Raw genomic sequence first — 26345 nt, 5'->3', positions numbered from 1 at the left:
ACGAACACACAGACAATTCCTTGCAATATGAGAGAGGGGAAAAGAAGAAAACAGAGCTGTACCCGTGGGTACTTTGCATAAAACATACAACTTTCTCTCCAGCGACACTTAAAACGTCAGCTCTTACGAGAATAACTAGCTCCTGGGGAGAAGGCAACAGTCAAAATATTTACTTACGGACAATTAAAGCGTCAAGCTGAGGATTGTGTCCGCAGATAAAATTACCTGCGGGCGGGGACTTAAATGGACAGCGAGAGATTAAATAGCTGGCGTAATATTCAAGAAATTAACCACTTATGCCAAACAACTTTCTGGCGCTGTTAAATAATTAACAGAAAATGTTATCAACGTGAGGAATACGAAACGAGGGAAGAGCATGAATGGAAGACAGTTACGTACACAGGATTTGATAAATTTAGAAAACGTGTTCTTGATGTCAACGGCTTTCGGGAGCAGGTGCGTATTACGCTGGCCGTCGGCACCAATGAATCTCGCAGCGAAAGACTACGTTCCAAAAGGTGTATTTGACGAATGGTTCGTTTTCGAATATTTAAGGTACAGGGCCTGAATACGAGAATAAAAATTGGGCTCGTTCGATGATGATACCTTTTTATAATCCCTTGAGGATGACACATTAGTGTAGACACAGGGTCGGCTTTGCCAAATAAAAAGTTGTGTTGAATTCACCAAGTTATATTTAAATAAGTAAATACACCCTGTGCCATACACCCCTCAGGTGAAGCTTACAGGGTATAATCAAGATGTGGGTGGGAGTTGCCGAAAGCCCGCGGGCCCCCGTTTAGCACAAATGTACCCCCGTGAGACGGAGCACGTCGGGGTGGGGCCTTGACACACATTTACTTTTGCCTTGCAAATAATTTTCCATTGCAAGGCGCCCGCCCCCATCCCCTAGGTTACGCACAGAGGGGGGGGGGGAGGAAGATCATGAATGAGATGGAAAACGGAGGGGGGGGGGAAGAGATGCCGGTCATGGACGGGGGGGGGTTCTCCGCCGTCGTTCGGACACAGGCTCCCGGGGCGGGGGGACCACGCGTCGCGGGGAGGCAACGAGGCATGGGCACACACACATTCGACGAGAGCGCCAATCGATGTGCGACGGCGGACGGCGGAAACACGGACACATCGCGAAGAAAGGGAGCGCCCTAAGTATACATTATTAATTCTTTTTCGAGCACCCCAAGTTGACATGCATGCTTGAGATTGTACTCGAATGTAAATTTTAAAAATGTTACTATGGAGACCACACAGGTACCTCTCAGATTATTCATTTCTGAACATAAATCATCGCTCGTGTCATAACGTCAGACACCACTGCAGAGAAAAGAAGCCGATTTTACGTCAATTCGATTTTTATGCTCGACTCGTACGTGTGGCCAGTGACTAAAAACTCCTGCGAGGAGAGAAGCACCATGATAATTTTTCGCAGCCGCTACTCATACGTACCAGTCAATCCTTAAAAGTTAGGGAAAACCAAGACGCGCAAATCCTCCTTCATTACCTTCTACGCACGATTAGTGCAGCGTACAGACGATATGTATCACGCCTTCCTTACTACTGCCTAATTTCACGATATCTCTGCGCTTATCTCAACTAAGAACCATTCAGAGCCGAATTTCATCGCTCTAAGTTGTTTTGAACCTGTATACAGACGCTCCTTCACTCCTCAGTAACAACAATCCAAGCTGTTGAAAAACGAAGTCTATATACCCCTAAAAGAATTAAGACGATAGCTCTTGATAAAGAAAAAATACTAAGGCATGGAATTTGGAGTAGGCAACGGACAGCTGAGTTAATCCACGTCATGAAGGATGAATATGGACGAGAGGGTCCAGAGAGACCAGGGATTGGCATAAGCCTACTCTTAAGGCCTGGTTACACGGTACATTAACACGTACAAGTTAATGTGCGTTTGCGTGAATGATTTTGGTGGACCGGAACGGAACATTTACGAATTCATGAACCAAATTAGAACAGGTTCTATTTTCTATGCATGCATTCGCACAAGTTGAGTCGTTACACGGCGCATTTTGGCGTTCATTCTCGCGTTCATACATTTAGACATTAACCCGCACGTGTTGATGTATCGTGTAACCAGGACTTTAGCGACAGGCGCCGAGGGGACCACTAGTTAACGTCCCATCCGACGGACGGACGCGCTGAACTTGAAATGCCCCCAAAAAAAGCACACAAGCAAGAATCGGGTGACATCTCAACAATCCCTGCCACTGCTGCCGGGATATGAATCCGAACCCAACGAGTTGGGAAGCCACCACACCGATCCGATCCCCAAACAAATACTACGTCACGAGAAAAGACGGGAGTGATGCGTGCTCTTAAATTAAAAAAAGGGGGCCGTTGCTTTTTGGCGGACGACTTTCTTGGGGAGGAGAGGTGGGGTATCTTCCGTGGGCGTGTGTTGCCCTCACCTCCGAAGGAGCACGCACGCTCCTCAAGGGATACGGGGGGGGAGACAGCAATAACCCGCGCGTTTATTTTCGACTCTGCCGCACGCACTTCCTCTCTCTCTCAGCCCCCCCCCCCACCAAATCCCCTTCTTCCTCCCCAACCTCCCCCTATACTTCCTCGCAAACATGACGACTTCCTCGATGGACACACCACCACCGTCTGAAACGCAACACCGCTCAAAACCTTGGGACTTTAAAATTTTTCAAAATAAGTTTCAAGGCGAAATATTCTCAGACGACGTCAAGATACATAATTTTTACAGGAATACAGGGACACAGGAATTTCGTTGGGGTCCAAAACCAGGGAGGAACATTTTTGAAACACAGGGTACCAAGTAGAGTGTTTTAAACTAATTTTAACGCTTTTCAAAATCGAAAAAAACTCTATTTGTCAAGAAAATTATAAATTCCTGATTTTTCAGAATTTTGTTTTCCTTTATGAAGGAAAATAATTGTGTTTTTTATACTTCGGGGTCGGGGGTCCGAACCCCCCCTGGCTACGCCACTGTCTCCCAGCCCCCAAGTGATTAACATCTTAAATTCTTGTTCACAAAAACTTGACTTGACGCAACACTGGAGTCGTTAACTCGAAAAAAGCATTCAATGGTTCAAATCTTAAAATAGTGTGACTCGACTTGGCTCAGTCATTACATAAGAAGGACCCATACTTGTCTTAAAATTAATTAATAACAAGAAACACCATATTCTATCTATACCAGAAACACCATAAACACCAACAAGATCTAAACTACTCTACAATTGATGTCAAAGTTGATGAGTGGATTATGTTGTGATTGAAGGAATGTGTCTGAAATCGATCGTGTTCATAATGAGTTAAGTACCGCCAAGTTAAGTTGTTGGTAGCGGGAATTAAGTCTTTTCACTCAGTTGAAAGGGAAAAATTCAAGTCTTTGAGAGGTTTCATGTCCTCAGACATCCTGAAACTACTTGAATAACCTCCTTACTGAAAAAGTATAAAACTGTACGTGTTCCGCAAAGGATATAAAAACACAACTGAGTTCAACCTGAATAGAAAACAAGGCATTTTGCTCTGGCAATGTCGTTCCATTTCCTACTAGTTTCCATTCAGTGATTATAACAGGTCGACGTGCAAGTTTGCCGATTACGCTTAGTTATTAATAAACTGTTTTATGGGGCAATCTTTAGTACCAGAAAGAATGGCGCATGCTCGGTGAATATCCTATCATACATGTAAACTAAACGGAGTAACAAGTGGCGTAGTGGTTGCTTGTGAGAAATAGTATATCCCTGCCATGCACCCTGGACTTTCATGCAGATGTAGAAACGTCAAAATACATTGTTTCGATTGTTTGATAACTGGAGTGGGAAGGAAGCTGTCGCGACCAAAAGACCAGTCTGTGATGCACCGTGTTGATCATTGGAACGTGCTCCCAAATGCGTGTCCAATTGCGTGCTGTTGTCGGCACGAAGCTACCCGCTTACACCTCGAACCTCCCCCATGCCGACTGGTAGCGCCTCTAGTGGATGTTTTGCAAAAAGTCATGCGCGGGCGACACGACAGGTTCGATCATCAAAACGTCGAATTCAGAAGGATTTGCAATTTACTCAGCGCCTATTATGTTGACATATAATCTGGATAAGTTCAAAATCGAGATTCACGCATGGTACTTTTTCACAGATTTGAATCCAAGGACAACGCAAATCCGCAGCACCATTATCAAGTATCTACGTGGAATACTTTGTCGACGGGAATTTCATAAAAAGAAATGAAAATGGATGTGAAACTCACGATAAGATTCAGCACTAAAAAAAGCCGCGTTTTACACCAAGTTCATTTTTCAAATTTAAATTCATCGCACAGGATCTTACTCAGAGAGGTTGTTAAATCACTGACCCCGGAAAATCGTAGAATTCATATTAATAAGTGGTCGCAAAGATATAACTAAAATTAGATTAGTATGCAATTAGAACAGCCAAATGATGAGATGCCATTCATGACATAAAGTAAAATCAACAAGGAGATTTAGGTAGCATTCTTTTCACTGGTAACGCAAATTAAATAGATAATCGCCAAAGACATAAACATCAACTAACAGTATTATTGGAGTTACAGAAAGCGCCAACGAGTCTATTTTTGTCCGAGAAAAACATTGCATCACTCAATTAACTATGAAGTTTGGAATGACAATGAGGAGAAGGACATTAGGTTTTATCGAGACACCGGGTTAGATCAAGGGCCAAAGAACAAACACCTTTCAAAAGCGAAATTTATTTTTTAAATGCCAAGAAACACCATTTTCGTTACTATCGTGTACAAAACATAGAGGGAAATCTGAAGGCTACTAGCACCAACTAAAAAAAGCAGAAATTTTGGATACGTAAGTAACAACGATGCTATCTAAGATCATACCAACGAAGCGGTTATTTTACATGTGGTTTTGAAATAGATATAAAATTTCTAGCACTCATAAAAGGACAAAGATATTAAAAACATTATTAAATTACATGATCAGCGTGCATGGGTAGCAAGAAAGTAGGTGGGTGACAATCCTTTTCTTAACTATTTCCTCTGATGCACTGTCTTTTACATGTTTCGGCTAATCGTTCCACAGCTTTGAGGCAACAACTGTAAATGACTTCTGAACTGTAGCTGTGCGGAACTGTGGGGCATACAAAAAAATACAGGGGTCTTGTCTTGTAACAACATTAGTGTGTTTGCAACTGGGGGAAAAAGATCCTTTAAATACAGAGGGCTACCATATTTAAAGAGATTGAACATTAAACAAGCCATTCTATATTTTCTCCTTGATTTATACATATCCAATATCGTAAACAGTCAAAGAAGACACAAAGTACTACGCCCGAAATAACCCTTAACCAGTGACGTGCAATTCTTGTTACACTACCAGTGACGTGCGGTCTGGGAGACCGCAATAAAACATAAATTCGTTAAACGTTGAAAAGTCATTTTTTTTGCTTAGTTTTAATGTTTCTTTGGCTTCTCAACAATTATAAAACTTATTTTTAATATTATGCTTTCCCAATACGAAAAAACTTTTTCAGCAAAAATTGCTTATTGAAACAGGATAAAAAAAGTGATATAAAAACACTCGAGTTGTTATTTTTATCGTACTTTTTTAAATTAAGTACTTAATTATCCACGTAATGCAACTAAAAATGCTTCCTTACAAATTATTATTATTCTTGAAAAATCACTAGGAATTGTTTTTAACAACTTTTTGAAACATTTCCACCAGCATTACGTACTGTAATGGTTTTCCCAATTTAGTGACGTGAGGTCTCACAGACCGCTACTAAAATTCACTTTCAAATTATAGGAAATAAATAATAAGAACGTTGAAATTTAAGAGTGCTATGTCCTTATAATACAAAATTATGACGCTGTCGAGGATGATGGATATTTTGAAATAGCAATTTTTAAAATATTCATAATTTTATAAACGCAGCGGTCTCTCAGAACGCACGTCACCGGGTTAACGCCGGCGATGGTTCGAGCGAGCAACGCGGCAATCGCGGGCACCGATAATAAAACTCTCACACACAGCAAGCAACTCGCGCCGCTCCCCACCGCGGAGGCCACGGGAACTCATTGACTGGATGGAGTGCTGGACCAAGGACACAGCTTCCGTCCTACCCATTTCCCCCATAATTCCGCTATATTCACGCATCGCTTCACTCACACACACACTCACGCACGCACTTAATATCACCTCCCAAGACTCCAAATATACATCTCCCATTTATGGTCTCGCCTCCGTCACATTCAAGCGTGGTGGTGGCGGTTCACCATTCACTCCCGACTCTTCAATAAATCCATTTCGTTACTCTCTCTCTCCTCTCTCGACATGGCTAAGAGCGCGCGCTCCCTCCATATCTGAGCATCCATCCATCCCACATTCTTTCAAGTGCCCACTCATTCTCGGCCTTAGACCAACCTACTTTTCGAGCAAACGCTCCATCCACACCCACTGAACTACAGCCTACTTCTATGGACACGTAAAAGCGTGCCCACGTTTCCTCACTTCCTCCTATAAAGAAGGCAGAGAGACTGCACCAAATGTATTTACTTAGGGGCATTCGAGAGCGCGAATGAATTAATACTTGCATCTCCCAGCTATGAGTACTCGTACGAAAACGTGAGAAATTGAAAGAATACACTAATACCTCGATGTGTACAGGGGAACTCGAGTATCTAAATAGATTTACCCAAATATTCGGCCACAAGCACCGCAATCCTTGGAGGTGGATTTCTCGAATACTATTTGGGCCATTTATTCGAGTTCCGGCACACGTGTACTCATTGAGATAATCAAATATTCATTCAGTACACATGTACTCTTCCGATTACTGAAAACCTGCATCTGGGAAAACTTTGGCACATTCTCATTTGAAGCACTATTCAACATGACGTAACTTTCCAAATTATGCAGTTGCCGGCATATATTGCCGAATTGGTTTACACCAGTAACTACACATAAAGTATTGAAAAATTAATTAGATAGCCAACTTTTTCTCAATACTTGATTTGTCAAATATTCATTATTTTTCCGAAAAAAATCTGGGAAAACCGATCAAACACTATGCAACTATATCATTAGTAAGCAAGTAACATTCAACAAGTACCTTTTTCAAAGGGAAGCAAACATGTGAACAGATCCACAAGAAATATATTTCATACATGATATCAGTTTTGAAGCATTATAGGCAAAACTATCGGGTCTAAGTCCAGGGTCTTTTAACGAAAATATTTTAAGTAACGGAGTCATTTTGGTTACTCTTGTATGCCTTTCACAGCATTTACTAATAACAAAATACACTCTTAACCAATATCCGTTAGTCCACCAGCATTTACTCGATCACATAACCGGTGCAGAAAGACTAAATCCGCGAACTGAATAAAATACAAAGGAAGGCTGCGCGTTTCGTCAAAAACTGCTGCGGTCGTACAGACAGTGTTACCCAGATGTTAAGCGAATTAGGCTGAGAGCCGTTGGAGACTCGGAGGCTGCGCGCTAGGCTTAGACTGCTTGAACAATTGAGAATGGATATCTTTAAGAGCGACGCAGAGAACATAATATTAGAGCCACACTATATTTCCAGGTCCGATAGAAGCGATAAATTAAGAGATTTTTTGCCGAACGGATAGATACGGGAATTCGTTTTTCCCCCGAACCATAAAGGACTTTAATAAACGCCAGTCCCCACCTCGTTAGATCACTTCGCTTTTTTAAAAGCTGTAAACGGCTGGTGTCCTAACACCCCCTGCCACACGCCTTTTAGGCGGCTTGCGGGGTATTGTGTAGATGTAGATAAATTAGGAGAGAGTATATAAACATGAGGATGGGCAGATTCGGCTGACACATGTAACTCTAAAATAAAGCCGACGACTACTGCGAGCTCACGCATCGATTTTAGCACGATGAACTAGCCTCACGCAATACGCCAGGAATATGCTCTGATAAGCATAATAATAAAACTGCTGGCGACGGTAACAGCGCTGACCCCTGACCGCCAGACTAGACACGAGCCCCGGCCCTCGGCATATCGACCCTTCTCTTTCCTCGGCGCACGCAATGAATGAAATAGTCGATATGCCCACGACGACTGGTCGTCCGACTCCCACGGCGTCCCGCCACCACGTGGGAGAACGGGCCTCGCCTTTCTCAACCGCCCATTGACGCACGAGGGGGGCTTCAATGGTCCCTATGGGCCGCGCCCCAACAGACCAAGTGCGACAGCATTCGGTTCCTTCAGTCCTGAATGGGTCTCCACGTTGCATTACTCCCCATCCATTCTATGGAGCCCGCACGACCGGCAAAGCAAGAAACCTTTTCACCAGCGAAAAAAGAATTCCGGCTGCCAATATATCCCGACGGTCCTAATTCAACCCTCAAAATCGCCTTTTCAATGCCCAACTCTCATTAAAAAGCTTATAGCAACGAAAACATAATATATACACTAATAAATTACCTTTACAGCCTGTATACGCATCTCTATACCTTTTCATCGTTCGTTCAATTCCATATTTAATGAATGGTTTTATTCTTGACCTGCCGAAGGGGATTATTGTTCATCCTACCGATTAAGGTAGGTTTCCATGGAGTACGAAAGAAGTGATCTGGGAGCCTCCCTTTCCTTCCAGCACTGCCTTAAGGCCTACTCCCTTTCAATCTCTCTACAAAACCAATTCTTTTCCTTCCCCTCCCTCCTTTCCCTAGCATATGGGGATAAATATTGAAAATACCGTAACTTTCCCAACTCTTGAAACATACTCTCGCAATAACCTCAACTCTCACTTCCATAGCCTTTCTGCCTAATTCCCTAACTACGCTTGTACGAATACTTGTTTTCGATATATTTTTCTACCACTTTGAAAACCAAATTTGAAGGACTCGGAACTGTTTTCTGGGCGTAATAAATAAACAAATGGGAAGGAATAAGAGAGAGAGAGAGAGAGAGAGCGGAATCACGCCCTCTTCCGGCCACAGGGGGCATTTGAATGACAGCCCTTTTTTTCCCTTCCTTTTTTTCGATCTTGGCGCTCTCCGTGGGCGTTGTAGACTCGCCTCGGAGGCGGCGGCCGCTTTCTCGCCCCGACAGGCTCGCCGACCGGCCCGCATGCCGTCGCCCGCCTTCTCTCTCTCTCCGCCGAGAAGCGAGCGAACGAGCAAGCATTGCTCTCTCCGTATCCTCTTCCCTCGCACACACCGGCCCCGACTCCCTTTCTATTCATAAAGGTTGGCTCAGAGGGAGGGGAAGAAGGACGGGAGTGGGAGGGGACGGTAGGGGCGGAAGGAAGCGGGCGAGAGAGGGGAGGTGGAAACCAGAATGGAAAAAATGGGGGAGTTGGGGGGGGGGGGGGAGGAAAGGCCGCCTGGGGGACTGGCGGCAGGGAGGGAAGCCAAGAGATATTGGAAGGATTGAGAGAGTGAAGTCCCTTGGAACCAAAGCGTACAACACAGGATATGGGTGAAGGGAGCGTATATTGAGGATATCACAATTATTGTTATCAATGACGGGGAGGAAAACGTGTTCCTGCTGTTATGAGCTCGAACGTAAATCGCGCGTGGCGATCACGTAATCCCTATTGCTCCGTAGACCACACCACTCACACTAAACCCAACTCCATTCATTAAATACGTGAAGCAGTACATTCTCAAGTCTCTTGGTTAAGCGTAAATATAACTGAACATTGAACTGAGATGGCCTTTCGGCGGTTTTACGGGCTGCCCGCCGTCCTTGTGAATGCCGAGCCGGTACCACTCCCGTACATACGTCATTCTTGTGAATACAGAGGATACGAGACCCTAAAACGGGATTCTCGAAAGTATATAGTACTAATTTTCGTCGTACATTCAAGATAACGCAATACATACGACGTGGAGATGTTCCCTTACTGCATTGGAACTTCTGTACGTATTTTCAATTCATTACGATCTGTAGAAATTACAACTTGGATGTTTCCACAAGAGTAGTAATATTTGCAACAATAAAGGTGTATCCATGGTTTCTTCACAAAGTGTAGCGAAATCATGGTTGTTAAATATACACGCTCATGTGGCAAAAGCCAGGCTTTTCTTAAGGCGCTGCTGCTGTGAAGGATTTGCAATTAGTTTCGTATCTTGTCTTACATAGAGGAACGACACGGGAAAATAAAATTTACTTTGGACATTCCACACTGAAAATTCATTACCGATGTTGGTGTGAACACTTAGGTCATCATTAAGGTACGGATGTAAGGGTCGATAATTATTTGTTATGGTGGAACATACATAGTGAATTTTATGTTCCCAGTACTAGTACCCATTTACTTTCCCTCCTCGTTAATAAAGTTTCCTTACTAGTAAGTAAATTTCATTCAATTTACACATTTATCCAACTCACAAAACTTTGCCCGCTCAGCCGAACACACTTGCATACGACTATGACTGAAGCTAACTCAATGGACTCGGCGAATGTGAGAGAAACGGGTTTCTCCCCGTGAGCTCAGCCGACGAACGTACACGTTCGCATTCCAAGAGTTTGGACATCCGCAACGTTCCACGCCACCGAGAAGCGAACTTCAAACCGCTCCCACCATAGAGATAGGCAGGCAACTGCAACGCTCATCAGTTATACAGATTGCCGACTCCCCCGAAAAACACGAGCAAATCAGAAATTCCGAGCGAAGCATCAATTTGAACGCACCACGTCGGCTGGACAGTAATGCGACTGCAGAATATGGCCTGTGTTCATGGAAGAGCTACTACCTAGCTCAACTCGTCCTAATCCCAGAACGCAGTCCGGGGAATCTCTGCAAGAACAAAGAGAATATCTATGACCAAAGCTTGACGTAGGAATGAAAGTCTTGATCTCGAAAATCTTGGCTCATTGCTTTTCTAATGGGTTTCACGAATTATCCACCACGACAGACAGACAAAACGTTTGGTGGCTGACATACCACCGCCCTAAGGATGAATTAAGTAAAGACAGGTCTTTTCCCGAAGTCATGAAGGTAGTATCAGTCATAGAAACTTGGCTGTTCACAAATACGATGACATGAAAAAGTTCAAAAACAAACCCACATTTGTAATGGAGGTGTGGCCTCGGTGAAGGCTATTCAGGCTCTAATCATGTCAATTAGCCCAATTTTGCGAAGGCCAAGTAATTATTCGCAGCTATCGCGCGTATAGACGATATGTGGAGAACAGCAACAATGTTCACTGATGGCAAACTAAGTCTCAGTAGAAGCGGAGTTAAGCCTTGCCTGCACCCCAAAAAGTTTCAGCGTCTAGTGGGTTAATTCCATCTGTATGTACAAATACCTAAACTAGTAGGTGCACATGTGATTCCGTGTACTAGCAGATGTAGACGTAATAAATGACTGGATAAGCAAAGTTACACAAAGAAAAAGGCTGAAATAATCATAGTTCTCGATCGAAATACCGATGAACTTATTGGAAGAAGTTCGGCATTTGCCACGAAAGAAGGATAGTGCACGGAGCGTTACGGAGTGAAGTAAGCTTGGTGGGAACTCACACGTCATGCATTAATGTTAAGTTTTCATCCGATAATTACATTTTAGGACCGCATACTGCGCACGTGGATGGACCTAAAAACTTCAGAAGGTTGGTCACCCCCTGCCGAACACCCTGAACGTGTAGGATAACATGTATATGCCTATGTTGGAAAGGAAGTCTTCAAGGGGAGCGGTAGTGTCGCGGTGCCGTCGTCACGATTCGTCTAGCCTGCAGTCACGGGTTGGCGCCGGCGCGTCTGACGTGACACGAGGCGCTGACGGCGGTGGTGGGGGGCAAATGCATGTCCGAGGACATCCGGACCGGACAACCGGACGCGGCAATGGCGACGGGAAGACCACAACGGAACGGGAATCGCAGGAGAACCGGATGAATGACAAGGAGGATGGGGGGGGGGATGAAAGGGAGGAAATCCTCGGAAGTACAATGCGTCCAAAACCGTTTCCGGTAGTGCGGGGCACGTGCCCACCCCATTAATCTCACGCACCGCCGTGAAACACGCAAAATCTCACGGGTGGTTTATGCACGAGGCATTACAGTTTACTCACACCTAACTGTAGTAATTTGCGCAGTCCAATTTGAACATTCGCACCCGAAACCACCTTTATACAATCGTCTTTCACTGCACCTCGGCAGGCACATCAAAAAGTTACAAGCAAAAGCCTCGTGTTAAACGGCATTTGACGTGCATGGTTATGTGACGATCGTGAAGTCAATGGATTGAACCTCCCTTCCCCAGTTATCCGAGCAAACCGGCGACTTACCGATCGGTACGCTACTCGGCGAAGTAAAAGCGGAACCACTTCCTAGATGTAGTCGACAGTTTGCTGGGCGAAGACGTAAAATGCAGAGAAGGCACTTTCCAATGACTGAACGATCGTCCGCATTCCACGCAGGGGTGCCGACTTACAAAAAATATTGGGGGGTACGGTAAATATAATAAGAATTGAATTTGAAGTTTTTAAGCATTTTAGAAGAATCATATGATCAACATTAGAAACCCGATCACTCGAATCTCGATATCTGGATACTCCGGGGAAAATCGACAAGTCAACAATCGACAATCACACATTTTTTCATCACATCTGTAACGAATTTTTGGGGGGGCTCGGGCCACCTCAGGCCCCATGGAGTCGGCGCCACCGATTCCACGAGAACTTCTCTCTATCGCACTCGTTCCTACACCGACTCTGTACATGAATGAAACGACCGGACGGCGTAATTTTATGGAAGAGGGAAAAAAAGGGAAGTTAAATTTGAATTGATGTATGGGTTTGCTTTCTTACTTCGTGGTTGCAGAGTCCGGATGGTGCAGAGGCGGCGGCGGGCGTCTGGAAGGAGCCGAGGTGCCGGGCATCACGTCGTCCGTGGCGACTCATGCGAGCGCGGTGCGTGGGTTCGACTCTCACACGCACCACACCCACCGTGTCGAGGTGGCACTGATTTCGCTGCACAGGGGGAAACAGAGCACCACTCCGGTAGCACCAACAATACAAGTAATGGGCGAGGCACTAAGAGGCGACTATGATTGCATCCAAAAAAATAAAGCCTCTTCCTCTCTCTCTCCAGCACTATGAAGATGAATTTATACTCCTCTCACGGAGTCACAAGAAACACGTGCACTATTCCGGCAATCCACACGCATGATACATTTTTACACGATCAAATCAACACCTCCCGAGACCAGATTCTTTTTTCGTCGTCAGCTCTTGGAGAACCAGGGGGGGTGGGGAGGAGGAGGATTTTTCGAATTATCAACACTTTTTTCTCTTCTTGAATGGCCTCCGGTATCAATTCCAAGGGCGGAGGACCGGCAGAAGAACTTCACTCGCATACACTCGGAACACACGGCCTGCTATCCCTCTTCCTCCTCGCTCTCTGCCCGTTCCAAAAGCACTTCGTGTCGAAGCATTACGACGCTATTCCATTCACACAAGCCACTACGGGGTAGGAAGGGCGAGTGAGGGGGTAAGGAGGGGAAGGATATACATGAGAAGGGGTGTGGGGGAGGGGAAGACGATGAGAGTGGGGGGCGAAGAACACGAATGCCGAAGGGGAGGAGAGGGGCTGCTGGGAGCGGCGGCGGAGGCAGGCCGGGAGGATGGGGGCAGGCGAGCGCGGAGGCGGTGGAGGCAGCAAACAACACAAGAGCCCCACGGAGGTGCGATGCCCGATCTCCTTCCCTCTGAAAACCAACCACTCCTTGATGACAACGAGGGCACAAGGCAGCAAAACCACAAACCAATTCTCTCTCCCGAGCTGTGCACACGAAGGAACAGCGGACGTCGTACGTGTGTATGTGTGTGTAAACGTATATGTATTTAAAATATTTCCCCGGACTTTCTTGACTTCGCGAGAAATTGTATTCGAAGTCGTTGGGCGAGGTCAAACACGAGCGGTTACACCGTCCGACAAGGCGAGGAGGTCATCCCAAGGCACGTGAACAGCGACATGTGTGAGCACAAACACGGAAAGAAACAAGGCACGAAGGTTAATTCCCGGTCTTCAATGAAACGGGCCACCAAATCAGGCAACAGTACCCGGAACACAACTATCCATCCGCAGTCGAGGAGAACACAGCCCACACCCGGCTGTTAAGCCTTCCGCCTGCGCGACGCAAAGAAGAAGAAACCTCCTCTCTGAAGAGACACGACAAAAATCCTCACAAGGAGATGACTGCTCGCAAGAAGGCACACGCGGAGGGAGTGTCGGCACGCTCTCACTCCCGAGTCCCGCGATGGCACCCGCAGAGGTCGTGCGGAGCTACAATCACGGGCAATATGTCGTGGCCAGTGCGGCCGACAACGAGAAGAAAAGCAACAGGGTTCCCAGTTAAAAAGAGGGCGAACGACGAGCGTCGCCACAGCCTTCTCGTCCAAACCACACCACGCAGGCTCTCCGACTGAAGCAGATCACCGCCGCCAGCGCTACCTCTCGGAGGACGGCGGAACGAGTGGAGGGAGGGGAAGGGAGGCAGAGAGGCGACGCTGTTGGGTTGGCCGTGCCGTCCTGCTGCACCCTCCGAGAGGGGGAGGTGGTCGGGGCGGTAGGGGAGGAAGGAAATGGGGAGGGGAGGTGACCCGCTGTGCCTCTCTCGGAAAAGGAGGAGCAGGATGGAGGGGAGGGGGTGGGGAAAGAGAAAGCTGCGCCGCAGCTGCCACCTACCGCCGTCTCCGCACAGCACGCCGATTACGTTTTTATGAATGGGAAGTCTGCTGGCAAAGGGAGAGAGAGGGGGGCGGGGGGGGGGGGGGTTTGAATGGGGCGGCGGGGGCAGCAGCAGGAGAGAAGAGTGTTGGTGGTGCGTTCTCTCTCTCTTCTCGTAGGTGTGCGTGAGAGTGTGTTAGTGCTTGCTGTCTGTTGGGGGGGGGGGGGGGTTTGGGTGGGGAAGCAGCGGAAGTATTAGTTCTGTTTTGGGGGAAGAGGAGAGGGGGCGGATGTGGAGGGGGGCAGGAAGAAGTAGGAGAGCCCCCCTTTCTGAGCAGAGAGGAGAAGTGCGCAAAATGCTGCTCTTTCTCGTATTCTAGGGGGGTGGGGAAGGGGTCGGCCAAACCCCCCCCTTCAATTCCCCTCTGGTCATCATTCCCTCCCGAAGAACTCTTAAGAGGGAGGGGAGGTAGAAGAGAGAGACCCTCGCGTCTATCCTGACCGGAAGTGGGTGGGGTTGTCTTGTGTGCCTCGCATAACTTGTTCCTTTTGACCGGAAGTGCATCTCCTCTCTCTCTCCCTCTCCGTTGTCGCTTTAAAAAGTTACGCTCTCTTCATCCTCCATGTATCTCACTTCACTCGTTTCCCTCCTTCCGATTACTCTCAACCGCCGCTAGCGCCACGTTGACTACGGACGAAGCTCGCACGGATTATCGATCCTGCCGATTGATCGAGTGTGATCAATCGAGTGCTCGACATAACTGATAACTTTCTTGAGCCTCGCTCACTCGTCTAATGCCTCGTTCACATTACGATTGTCCGAGCGATCGTCCTAACGATAGTTGGCCGAACTAGCCGTCTGAAGGCATGTCCTGACAATAGTTCACGTAATTCCGAACGTTGCCACTTTACGATGGTTAGGCGCTGGGAGACCGGAAACGGAAGCGACAAGAGAAATACGAAAAGCTCGTGAAGCTCTATTTTTTTCATGGATTTGTCCTAGGAAGGAAGAATATGGGCGGAAGAAAAATTATTCGGTAAATACACGTAGAACACAGTAATATCTTGTCCCTGCATACCTCAACAGCTTTGCTAACCGTCAATGTCCCGTTCACTTTAGATGTCAGCATTAGATGTCAGCACAGGTTTTAACCATCGTCGTGTGAATGCACGATAGTTCCGACAATCGCTGGAACAATCGTAATGTGAATGAGGCATAAGTTAACTCCAATGGTAGGATCTGGCAATTGACAACTATTTTCTTCGACTTTCCCCAGGGGAGATGATTGCGAAGAGAGGAGTTGTTGAAGCATATGTTCGATCTTCAATCGATCAATTATTTCTGGTTAAATAAATTTTGGTTAAAACGCCGAAGTTAACTACTATAGCAGTAGCTCAAAAACAATGTATGTACGACGAATCTATTTCAACGAATAAGTGGTCCAAGAGTGCCAACACACTTGGTGATGGCACTAAATAATAAAAATAAAATAAATGAACCTTGAAAATGACATAAAGTGTTGAAACCATGGTCAGTCGTTGAGTGTTAAAATTAAATAGTGAGGAAATTAGCATTTGTGTTTTTATAATGGATATAGCTAACTTCCACAAAATCAAGCCTGAAGCGGTTTTATACATCCAATATATATAATCTCATGTACTCATACCAATGCAATATAAACAGTGAAATATCGATATAAACTCTCCCCGACTTAAACTAGTGAATTCTTTAGGACCAACTAGTGCACTGTGCGCTATTTAAATACTTGAAAATTCACTCAACTTTTTCTCGGAAATATGATTCGGACTTCGGACCCTCCGGCCTTCTCTGGTCACTCTGCCAGTTCTTACAATTTCTGTTGAGCCCTATGACGCAACACCGTATCTCCCTCGATTTTTGAGACAATAATTTACGAAAAAGTGAAACTATACTATTTTTAGTCAAAATTAAAAGAGCTTCGATAGTTCTGAACACTGGTTTCTCGACGTCTCACGTAGTCTAGATTGTAAAAATGATATTTTTGACAAAAAGTAATTTTGACCCCAAATTCCACCGTTAAAGTTTGGCATTACCGTAAAATTAAAAAATGTAGTATTTCGAAAACTTTTCCTATGCTTTCACACGATTTTTGAAGGGGTAGAGTCAATGACTTTTTGTCGTATGTCGTATCGTTCACCCCAAAAATTTAGATGAATCGGTCAGTCACTCAGTGATCGTAAGTGGGTTTTAATTTATGTACATTAAGCTTGCCACCTGGGTAATAACTTGATGGGACCATATACGAATAATTAAGGAATTTATAAATCACTAATCTCCCAAAAGAATTCTTTTTTTTTTCATTAAAAATTCATGTCAGTTGACCATGTTCAGAGTTGGCTTCGGCGGGCTGGCTTCAGCCTATCTCCAATTCATCCCGCGCAATCCTTTTATTCTACAGATTTAAGTGAAACGCATTGAAAGTTTTCGAGTTCAATGCGATGCACTCGGGCCGATTAATGGGGTAGAAATAATCCATCACTCGATTCAACGACAAATGGATTTCTTTGGAAAACCAAGACAACGCCTTCGCCATAATGCAACCGTGGGCGAAACCCCAAAGTTATGTCAGAGATAAAGTTAATTGTGTGCAATATTCTTGGCGAAACAATAGCTATTTCAACCACCATGGCTTTCACTAGGCCTTAGTGGGTTTTCATATCGTTAAATTAAGGTTAATCTTAGAGATCGTAGATTTAACACATAGAGGATGAAATGGAGTGCGAAAAAATTAAGTTCATTTTTTCAAGTATGGTGGTGATATGCCCATTATTTATTTTTGGTATAATTCTCATTGCAGTGTGCTAATTATATCAGTATTTATCATATTGAAATTTATATTTACCCATAGTCAATAGCTTTCGCATACTTGCCATTAGAACCATCATAAAAGTGTGGATTTTATGATTTGTTTCCAGAAAATAAGGCACGGGAGGGCTATTTTTTGAGGGCCTCCGTGGATGAAATACAATTAGAAGATGAAATACAATTTTGAAACTTGCATGAATAAATATTAGTCGTTTCTCGAGCCAATCCCTTGAATTTGAACGCAAGGGTTACAACACACAGGGATAGGCTGAACTATAAGCGGTATTTATACATATAGTCTTATAAGTGGTGACCTTTGGTAGACAGATGGCTGAGTGGGGAGTTTCAAATATAAACAAAAGTGTATTTTTTCCATGTGCGATGATTGAATGACGAATCTGGATCACAAACATATGAACATATAAGGTTAGTTCAATAATTCTGAAATACAATATGTCTGTGATTTTGCGTCCTATTCATCGATGGCAAAATGTCTGTCAAAAATAGATTTTTCGAATAATCTGTTTTACATCAAAATTAGAAGGTCGAATTTTCATCATAAATCGCAATTAGGACCGAAATATCGATTAATCGAAAAAATTGACGGCTCTAGTTTTGAATTCGGTTTGTACAAAAATTTTTATTATACATTGGAAAAATACTCAAAACACACATTTGAAATTAAAAAAAAAATTAAAAATTTTACTTAGAATACATACCTGAATTATTAGAGGTAAAAATTTTCAAATGCACGAACATTAAATTTTTGGTTTATGTCTCCGTGCTTCTGGGTTTCACCGCGTGGATTTTATTTGCGACGACAGTTTCTCCGGTATTCCAACCGGCGTCTTCAGGTCGATGTCGGGATTCAATTTTTGGTGACTTATATAGTGCATTCTTGGCGACAATTTTTCATGCTCGATGCTGATTGGTCCACCTCCTTTTTTCTCGTATGACCCTCTTCCACGAGTTGTGGAGAGGGTAGGCGTCTTCTCTATTCATGTTTTCAGGTGTCTTGAATATTTCGATAGCCTCCTTTATTAGCCTGGGATGATATCTATTTTCTTTTGCAACAACTGATGCTTCGTCAAACAGTATCTGGTGTCCGGGTTCAGTCCATGCATGCTCCGCAATGGCGGATAGCTGAAATTGCTTATTACTTGTGGCTCTTCTGTGTTCCTGGATGCGCACTTTCATTGATCGACACGTCTCTCCTATGTAGTCTTTGCCACATGAACATGGCACCTTACAGACACGCTCTTGAATGTTGTGCGGCAAAACGTTTTTAATTAAATTTTTGGGATCGCAGCTTGGAATCACTCAGCTCCTTAAAATGTTATAGAAGGATCAACTGAATAAGATGCTTTCTTGATGATCAAGAGCGTGCTTTCCAATTTTACCGGCCTTCGATAAAATTATTTAACATGGGGCAGTTGACTTTATCATCGGCCGATAGTGATGCTGATGATATTAAATCGAAATCGAAAAATCGATTTTCGATCAAATAATCATGGATTGATATTGATTTTAGGATTTTTTTAAGATTTAAACTAGATTTGCGATTGTAATGAAAATCGATTTTTCCATCACTAGTCCTATTAACACGAGCATTATTGCAAACTATGGTTGCAGTCATTCATGGCATGCCTACTGCCGATCCAAATCCCGCTATTGAGCTTCATTGAGGCCCGTGCCTCATTTTGAACGGGTCGCGAGCATCGTATAAATGAACAGCGCTGCATTATCTTTCCGCTTGAATTATTTCATAAATATTTGACATGCACTGGTGCCCGCGTGAGAGACAAACGGAGTGCGAAGCGGCAAAACATCCTCTGCTTTCACTTTTTCTCGTTACTCACCGAAGTGTTCAATACATATTTTATCGCAACGCCACCAGCTTGAAAATAATCACCTTCAAACTAATACATGCCATCATGAATTATCACAGTATGTAAGGTATTAGAGAGAATTATTTTCATGTAGTTGTAAAGCACAATGTGAGCACTCAATTACGTATGCTTAAAATCACAGGAAAGTAGACGAGAATATGTCGAATAAAACAGACATTTTATGTAGTTTGGACAGATCAATCCGACATAACTACTTATATGAAAAGGATATCATTAGATATTTGGTAATACCTTTAAATACACTTTGTTTCTCGTTCGGCAGCAACGGTCTTGATTATGGAATTTTGAAAGAGAAAGAATTGCCACTATTTTTTTCGGGTTCATCAAAAAAATTACGATTGCTTCAAAGTTTAAGGTAAATAATACTACCTTTTTCAAGGTTCATACAGGAATATGTAAAAAGGAAAGTTTTTTAGGACATAGGAGAGATTAATACTTATCTCAAGAGATTATGTATCAAGGCGAACCGTTTACTTTTGCCATTGGTTACACTGTTAAATAAATCTACATCTAAATCTTCATACTAAACCGCAAGCCACCTCAATAGACATGTGAGGGGTGGTGTTACGATCTGTTTACAAATTAAGAGGAACAAAATTACGCATAGCGTTCATTAAACACCTTTGTTGTTCGGTGGAAAAACAAATTCTCTTACTTATCCGTTCCGGAAAATATCTCTCTTAACCGTATCTGTCGGGCTTGGAAAAGGGTTCTTACATGAACTTTCGTGTCTTTCTTAAATTTAAGCATTCTCAATTGCTCAAGCAACCTAAGCCTATCGCGCATCTTCCAGATCTAAAATTAAAGAAATTAGCTTACGCAATTTAAAATAATGGCGTTGAAAAAACTGGCATCAGTTTCCTCACTTTAAAAAAATCATAAAATTTCATGCGTCGGCCGAGAATCGAACCCGTATCAACTGCTTGAAAGGCAACTATGCTGACCATTACACCACCGACGCTATTAGTAACAAGCGATTTGGACTTTGGTACATTGCGAGGCTTAAACCGATAGTTTCATCTTTCCTTTTTCTCTTTATCATTTTTCGATTACCATGCGGCGTTATGTTTCCTATTTCAGTTGCAATATGATATTGCGGACGCATTCTCACAATACAAGCCTAGTTTTCGAATTGGATTGCATTATTAGTTGCAATTTCCACAACGTTACCCTTACGGAGAAGGAAAAAACTTAACCGGAAAGCAATATGAATTGATAATTCTGTAGATGGAAGTTAAGTAAAAGTAAAATTCACCAAATAGATGCATCTCAGGAGCCTTTTGTTACAAATGGCTCGCGTTTAGATTTGTGACCGCTCGCTGAGATGGTTGACCATCATTAACTTCGGCTCGCACAATCTGGATTTCAAGGATTCTCTTCAAACGATTCGAAAAATAGGCTTCAATTGTAAGAATGAGTCCACAATACCGTGACGAAATATAAAAGGAAACCAAGCGTATGCGAATCCTAAAAAACGAATCATTTTGCGACATGCAAATAAAACAATTCAAAGGAAGCTTCCGTATGAAAAAAATGAGGAAAACAATCAGATTCCATTTGCGCACAAAAAGATTTTCCTCGCAAATAAATGAAGTTTTTTAGCGAATATTATGGAATAATTGCGTAAACGCAAAAGTAGAAAGAAATTATGAAAAATAAATTTCGTAGCGTTTAGGATCAGATAATCTAGGCACGGGAATAGAACACTGTAACCACTGGACCATGGTCAAAGGTCAACGAATGTCGATGAAATCAATGGTTGGCGAGGTTATTCGGTGAAATCTTGACATGATAGATAAAAATCCATAATTTTTAATTGTTATGTATCATAATGGTGATGTTACTTTCGATGATTTTATTCTTCAGTTTCATACATTTAATATGTATGTGTATCTATCGCTAAAAGCCCTCGCATCTAAAGAGAGATTAAACTATGGTGTTTCTTTAATGTGATTTGTGCGCACACATTTAAAATGTAACAATGTTGATAAACGCAATGTCAGAGGACAGGATCCCATAGGAAACTGATGTCCTCAGCGGATGATTCGCGGGCTGTCCCCACAAGGGGAAAATTTTCGGATAGGGGTGAAGCTCCGAAATAACCTCTCTCCTACCCCCGCCCCCCGGCTAAGGGCTTAGTTAGTAGTAGGTTTGATAACTAAAAATTAAGAAGTTGCGTTGGATGGCAAGAATTCTCATTATTTTTTATCCGAGTGTTCCGAAAGGGATGACGAACATTCTCTTCATTCAGGCGCATCGACTTAAATAATTTTAAAGCATACTATAGGTAGTTGTTTTTCAATACATTTTTAAACGTATTTTATACGTTTTTAGTTCTTGTTCGTTACTTACTATGAGTGAGGGTATATTTCTTTTGATTAGGTAAAGTTATATTTTTAAAATTAACCCTTTCTAACCCAAAGCTGCTTCTGGGAGATATTAAATTTGAAGACTTTTCATTATAAAAAAACTAAAAATTTTCTACTCAATCATAATTATTGCGGCAGTTACTTATTTCACCATTAAACTTTACTGCACCAAAAAACACGTAGTTTAAGTCTTTCCTGAATAGAGCTGAAAATTTATACATTTTTGATGTTACCTAGAGGCAACACTGCGTTATAATGGGTTAACTTTTCAACCACATTTAATACAAAGGCTGTTCGTCTATATTGGCACATATTTTCAATCTCAACACCTCTACCAAGGTACGTCGTTCCTCAGCATATCAATATACTGGTTCACAAACCGTAAGCACTGACTCCATCCTTAACGGTGGTCATACATGATTATTATCTTCTCTGATTTCATCTCTTTTCTCTTAAATACCTAAACAAGTTTAAAATAATATAGACAACAAAATGTACTGCCATGACGAAGCACCGAACCCTGGCCCCCTAGGTGTGAGTCACACACGCTACCACCACCCTACCTGACCCGGCTGCTGAGGGATGCGATATTTTGTAATTATATACGGCTTGTAAAAAGTACCGCGTGAAAATTAATTAATTACAGTCAAACTAAGGCCCATTCAACGGAACCACTACTAGTTCAGGGATGTGTTCACCATCCCGAATGCCATAAAAAATACGGCGTTGAAAAAGGCGGAGCAAGGTACGTGGTCTCCCCTTGTGAGTTATCCTTAACCGCAGCGTTTGAAACACTCAAACCTCTCCATTGGAGGCTCACTAATCTCGCACCCCGCAAGCCATTTAATTACTTTACTTCCTCATTGTCATCCGTTAGGTTGCAATTTTTTCCTCCAAATGTAATCTGAGTTATAAAAAAGCATTCGTATGTAGTCAGAGGCCATTAAATTTCACGCTTCAATTAGTTCCTTTTTTCAAACATATTAGTTAGTCTTTTTCTTCAAACAAGCTGCAGAAATCACTAAAACTCGGCTTTTGATCCACCTATGCTTGAGGTTTAAGTTCCCTGCAATACCTCATCAAATGCGCATGAGAAGTCTGCAGTTGGATGTCAAAAACTGGGATTCTTTGAAAGCTAATGCCTAAAACAAATCACCTTCAAATTGGTTACACATACATAAATTTTGACTGAAATTTTCATTTTTAATGATTCTTTGATAGTTTCTCTCACGAGTAGAGTCGAAACGAAATTTATATGCAAGTTGGATGCAAGGAATTCTAGTCCCTATGGAGAATTGATTTATAGTGGATGTCTAAAGTCTCACCCGGATTTGAACTCGGGACCATTTAATCAATAGCCAGACGCTACCAAACACGCTCTTTTTTCAGATGTATTGTGTGATAATAGACACCAAAGATTTCCTTATTTTTACATTATCTTCCTACCCGCGCGTTAAAGTCTCCAGCAGTAGTCGGACATTGACGTAATTTTCAGCATTTCATTAAACGAAAGACCAATTTATTCCATATTTTGTATGGGTCCACGTCGTGATCTGAATCTATATCGGTATGGAAACATCATCGTAAATGAAACTACTGAGATTAAATTTTTCTATGCGAAATTCATTAATTTACGCGTATATTCAACCGATCCTGTTCTAATAAACAGATCGTTTTCTCTCGTAACAATCCTGGGAGGCATATTTCCTTACTCTCCGGATTTCATTTTTGTTATAATCTAATAAGATTGCATGTCCTTGTCCTTAGGTAGTGAATTACATTTCTAATTTGACTTTTTTATTTACCAAAAACAATGAGCAGTCAAATTGAAGTTTATTAATAATGATTTTAATTTTTATGAAAATAGTTTTTATAAGGGACAGAATGCTTAGCTTTTACTCATTCTATAAAAGTATCGAATCCTGCAGTAATGGTAATGTTTTGACATAAATAACTTAAATTTGACAAAAAATAACCGAAATTGAGGATCAATCAACTGATCATCGGTCGTAATTTTGGCGGTCCAACGTTTATAAGAAATAAGCTTCAACTTAATTAAAACGAATGAGCGTCACGAGACCTTATCTTAACTTTGCTGCGAAAGGGGTAAATAGAAAGACAGTTCTCCCGAATGCACGAGAATATTGCACGAGCAACATTCGATTTTAAAAGCCTCATTGGCTAAATTTTTGCCACATTTCGTTTAAGTATGATATGGTTGACGTTTGGCCCAAGCTATAAGATTTCTAGCAGGAATACTCAGTAAGTCGTTCAAACACACTATTACGTTCTCTGGGATCCATTCAGCAGTTTCCCCTCCTCGCTCAGGACTTTGCGCACCACTATAATCATCTTTCTGTCCGCCCATTTTGCCTTCTCCGCTAGTATTTACATATTCATATTAGCCTACAATTCAGCGAATTCCTAAGGGGAAATAACCAAGATGCCATCATGCTAGATGACCAGGCATTCTCTTTTTCCCGAACGTATTTGAGAACCCCGAGTATTCCATGCAGGTGCGGATAATAGCCTTTGTTTTGGATACGCAGATCACATCTTTTCTGGGCGCCTTATGATATTCAATACTTCCTAACACAGCATGGATTTCAGTCGAACATTAATAAGACATGAACGCACAAGCATTCTGCGTTGGACTGATGAAATAATGCCTCACGCCAGTAAAACTCGTAAGAGTACCAGATATTTCCAGATATATAAAGCATTTCATCGGAAATCATGGGGGTGGAGAAACAGGCATTAGTTTTTTCAGAGGGAACTTCGGGTTTCTACGTCGATTGAAATTATCCGCCATAAATACAATTCTAGGTGGTAAAATGTTTCTTCCCAAAGAAGAGTATCGAATTCTTATGGCTAAAAAAATTACGTAACTTAGCCAAAGTTTAAAAAATTTAAGTCGTGTAATGAGTAAAAATTAGTCCCAGTCTGTCATGTTCATTGTTAGTAAGTGCATTCTTCAGAATGCAGACTATGATAAGGGAAATTCCCTTTCAGGCAGCGTATTTTGCAATATATTCGTCTATCACGATATTTTTAACCTTCACAGATTGACCTTTCCAACGTGAGACCACTTCATCGGATCAATTCGTAAAAAGCTTGGTCTATAATCGCATCGTCGATGAACAATCGAGAAGTACTGGGAAAAATCTCCTAGGAAGACAAAAGGCATTGGCAAGGGATTGAAAATTCTGATAAATCTCCTAGCGTACGTTTCCCATTTCTGTCACGCAAATGCTGGCGAGATTCGGAGAAGAGTGCGAAGTCAATCCCATCATTCTCACCAGACAGATATTTTTTATGAAGGAATGAACGTAAAAAATAGCGGAAAATAATTAAAAGCGACGACGATAGTAACGAGTCACGAAGTACTATGTAACATTTTAGTACGTTAGCACCTGGGTTCTGGGAATAATTTCGAATAATAACAGAATGATCCATGGTTAGAGAAAATGGATGAACGCCTAATAGTTTAACGATGTATCGCCATTGTGCACATGCACATTTCAATTATATTCAGATTGATGCTATTCGGTCGATAATACTTCAATCAAGAAATCGTCATCTAAAAATATATTTTATAACGTGTATCTTGCTCTGCATTAAAAAAATATGCATCAAGAGATTTGAAAGAGGGATATCAGTATGAGATGGATGAGAAAGTAAAAGAAAGGTGCTATTTCGCTCTCGTCCGACCGCACCTTGAATATGCAGCGAGCGTATGGGATCCCGTGCAGAAAGACTTAATGCGCGAGCTGAATAAAATACAAAGAAAGGCTGCGCGTTTCGTCACAATCTGCTAAGGGCGTACAGACAGTGTTACCTAGATGTTAAGCGAATTAGGCTGGAAGCCATTGGAGACTCGGAGGCTGCGCGCTAGGCTTAGATTGCTTGAACAATTGAGAATGGATATCTTTAAGAGCGACACAGAGAACATAATATTAGAGCCACACTACATTTCCAGGTCCGATAGAAGCGATAAATTAAGAGAGATGTTTTGCCGAGTCTCCAGCGGCTCCCAGCCTAATTCGCTTAACATCTGGGTAATGCTGTCTGTACGCCCGTACCAGTTTTTGACGAACCGCGCAGCCTTCCTTTGTATTTTATTCAGTTCGCGTCTTTCGTAAGTCTTTCTGCTCCGGATCCCATACGCTCGCTGCATATTCAAGGTCCGGTCGGACGAGTGCGAAATAGCAGCTCATTGTTCTGTTCTGATAAATTTTTTCTTACTTCTATTTTTGAATTTCCCACTGAGTGGATAAAGTCAGTGGCGTAACTATGGGGGTGATGAGAAGGATAGATCCTTCCCCAAAGCCTGAGAGAAATAAAAATAATATTCAAGAGTATTGTCTAGTTTTGACATATAGTAAATTTTAACGTAACCTTTCAATGAAACCCAAATTTAAGTGCTAAAATTATGTAAAATGTATTTGCAGGCGTGTTATTTTTCCAATTTTTTTCTAAAAGGGGTGAGGTGACTAAAAGGTCTAAAAGGGCTGTCTTTATCTACTCAGTGGAAATTTAAAAAATAAAAGCAAGGTGTGTGGGAGGTC

At 42.6% G+C, this 26345-nt stretch overlaps 1 protein-coding gene and 1 non-coding gene across 3 annotated transcripts in view; both read right to left on the bottom strand.

The window, feature by feature from the left end:
* LOC124163092 (protein sprouty) overlaps positions 1–14451 on the bottom strand; it is an 80162-nt gene extending 65711 nt beyond the window's left edge. The window contains exon 1 of one of the 2 annotated variants that reach the window (XM_046539890.1): positions 12793–14451. The gene's annotated coding sequence lies outside the window, so the exon portion shown is untranslated. The remainder of the gene's footprint in view (positions 1–12792) is intronic. The other variant, XM_046539888.1, reaches the window with a different exon arrangement.
* Positions 14452–20297: 5846 nt separating this feature from the next.
* On the bottom strand, positions 20298–20369 carry Trnae-uuc. The gene has a single exon. It is a non-coding gene; the product is annotated as a tRNA-Glu (tRNA).
* Between the last annotated feature and the right edge of the window lie 5976 nt (positions 20370–26345).

This window comes from Ischnura elegans, chromosome 7 (assembly GCF_921293095.1).
Source record: "Ischnura elegans chromosome 7, ioIscEleg1.1, whole genome shotgun sequence".
NCBI lineage: Eukaryota > Metazoa > Arthropoda > Insecta > Odonata > Coenagrionidae > Ischnura > Ischnura elegans.
This window is presented reverse-complemented; position numbering and strand designations above follow the sequence as displayed.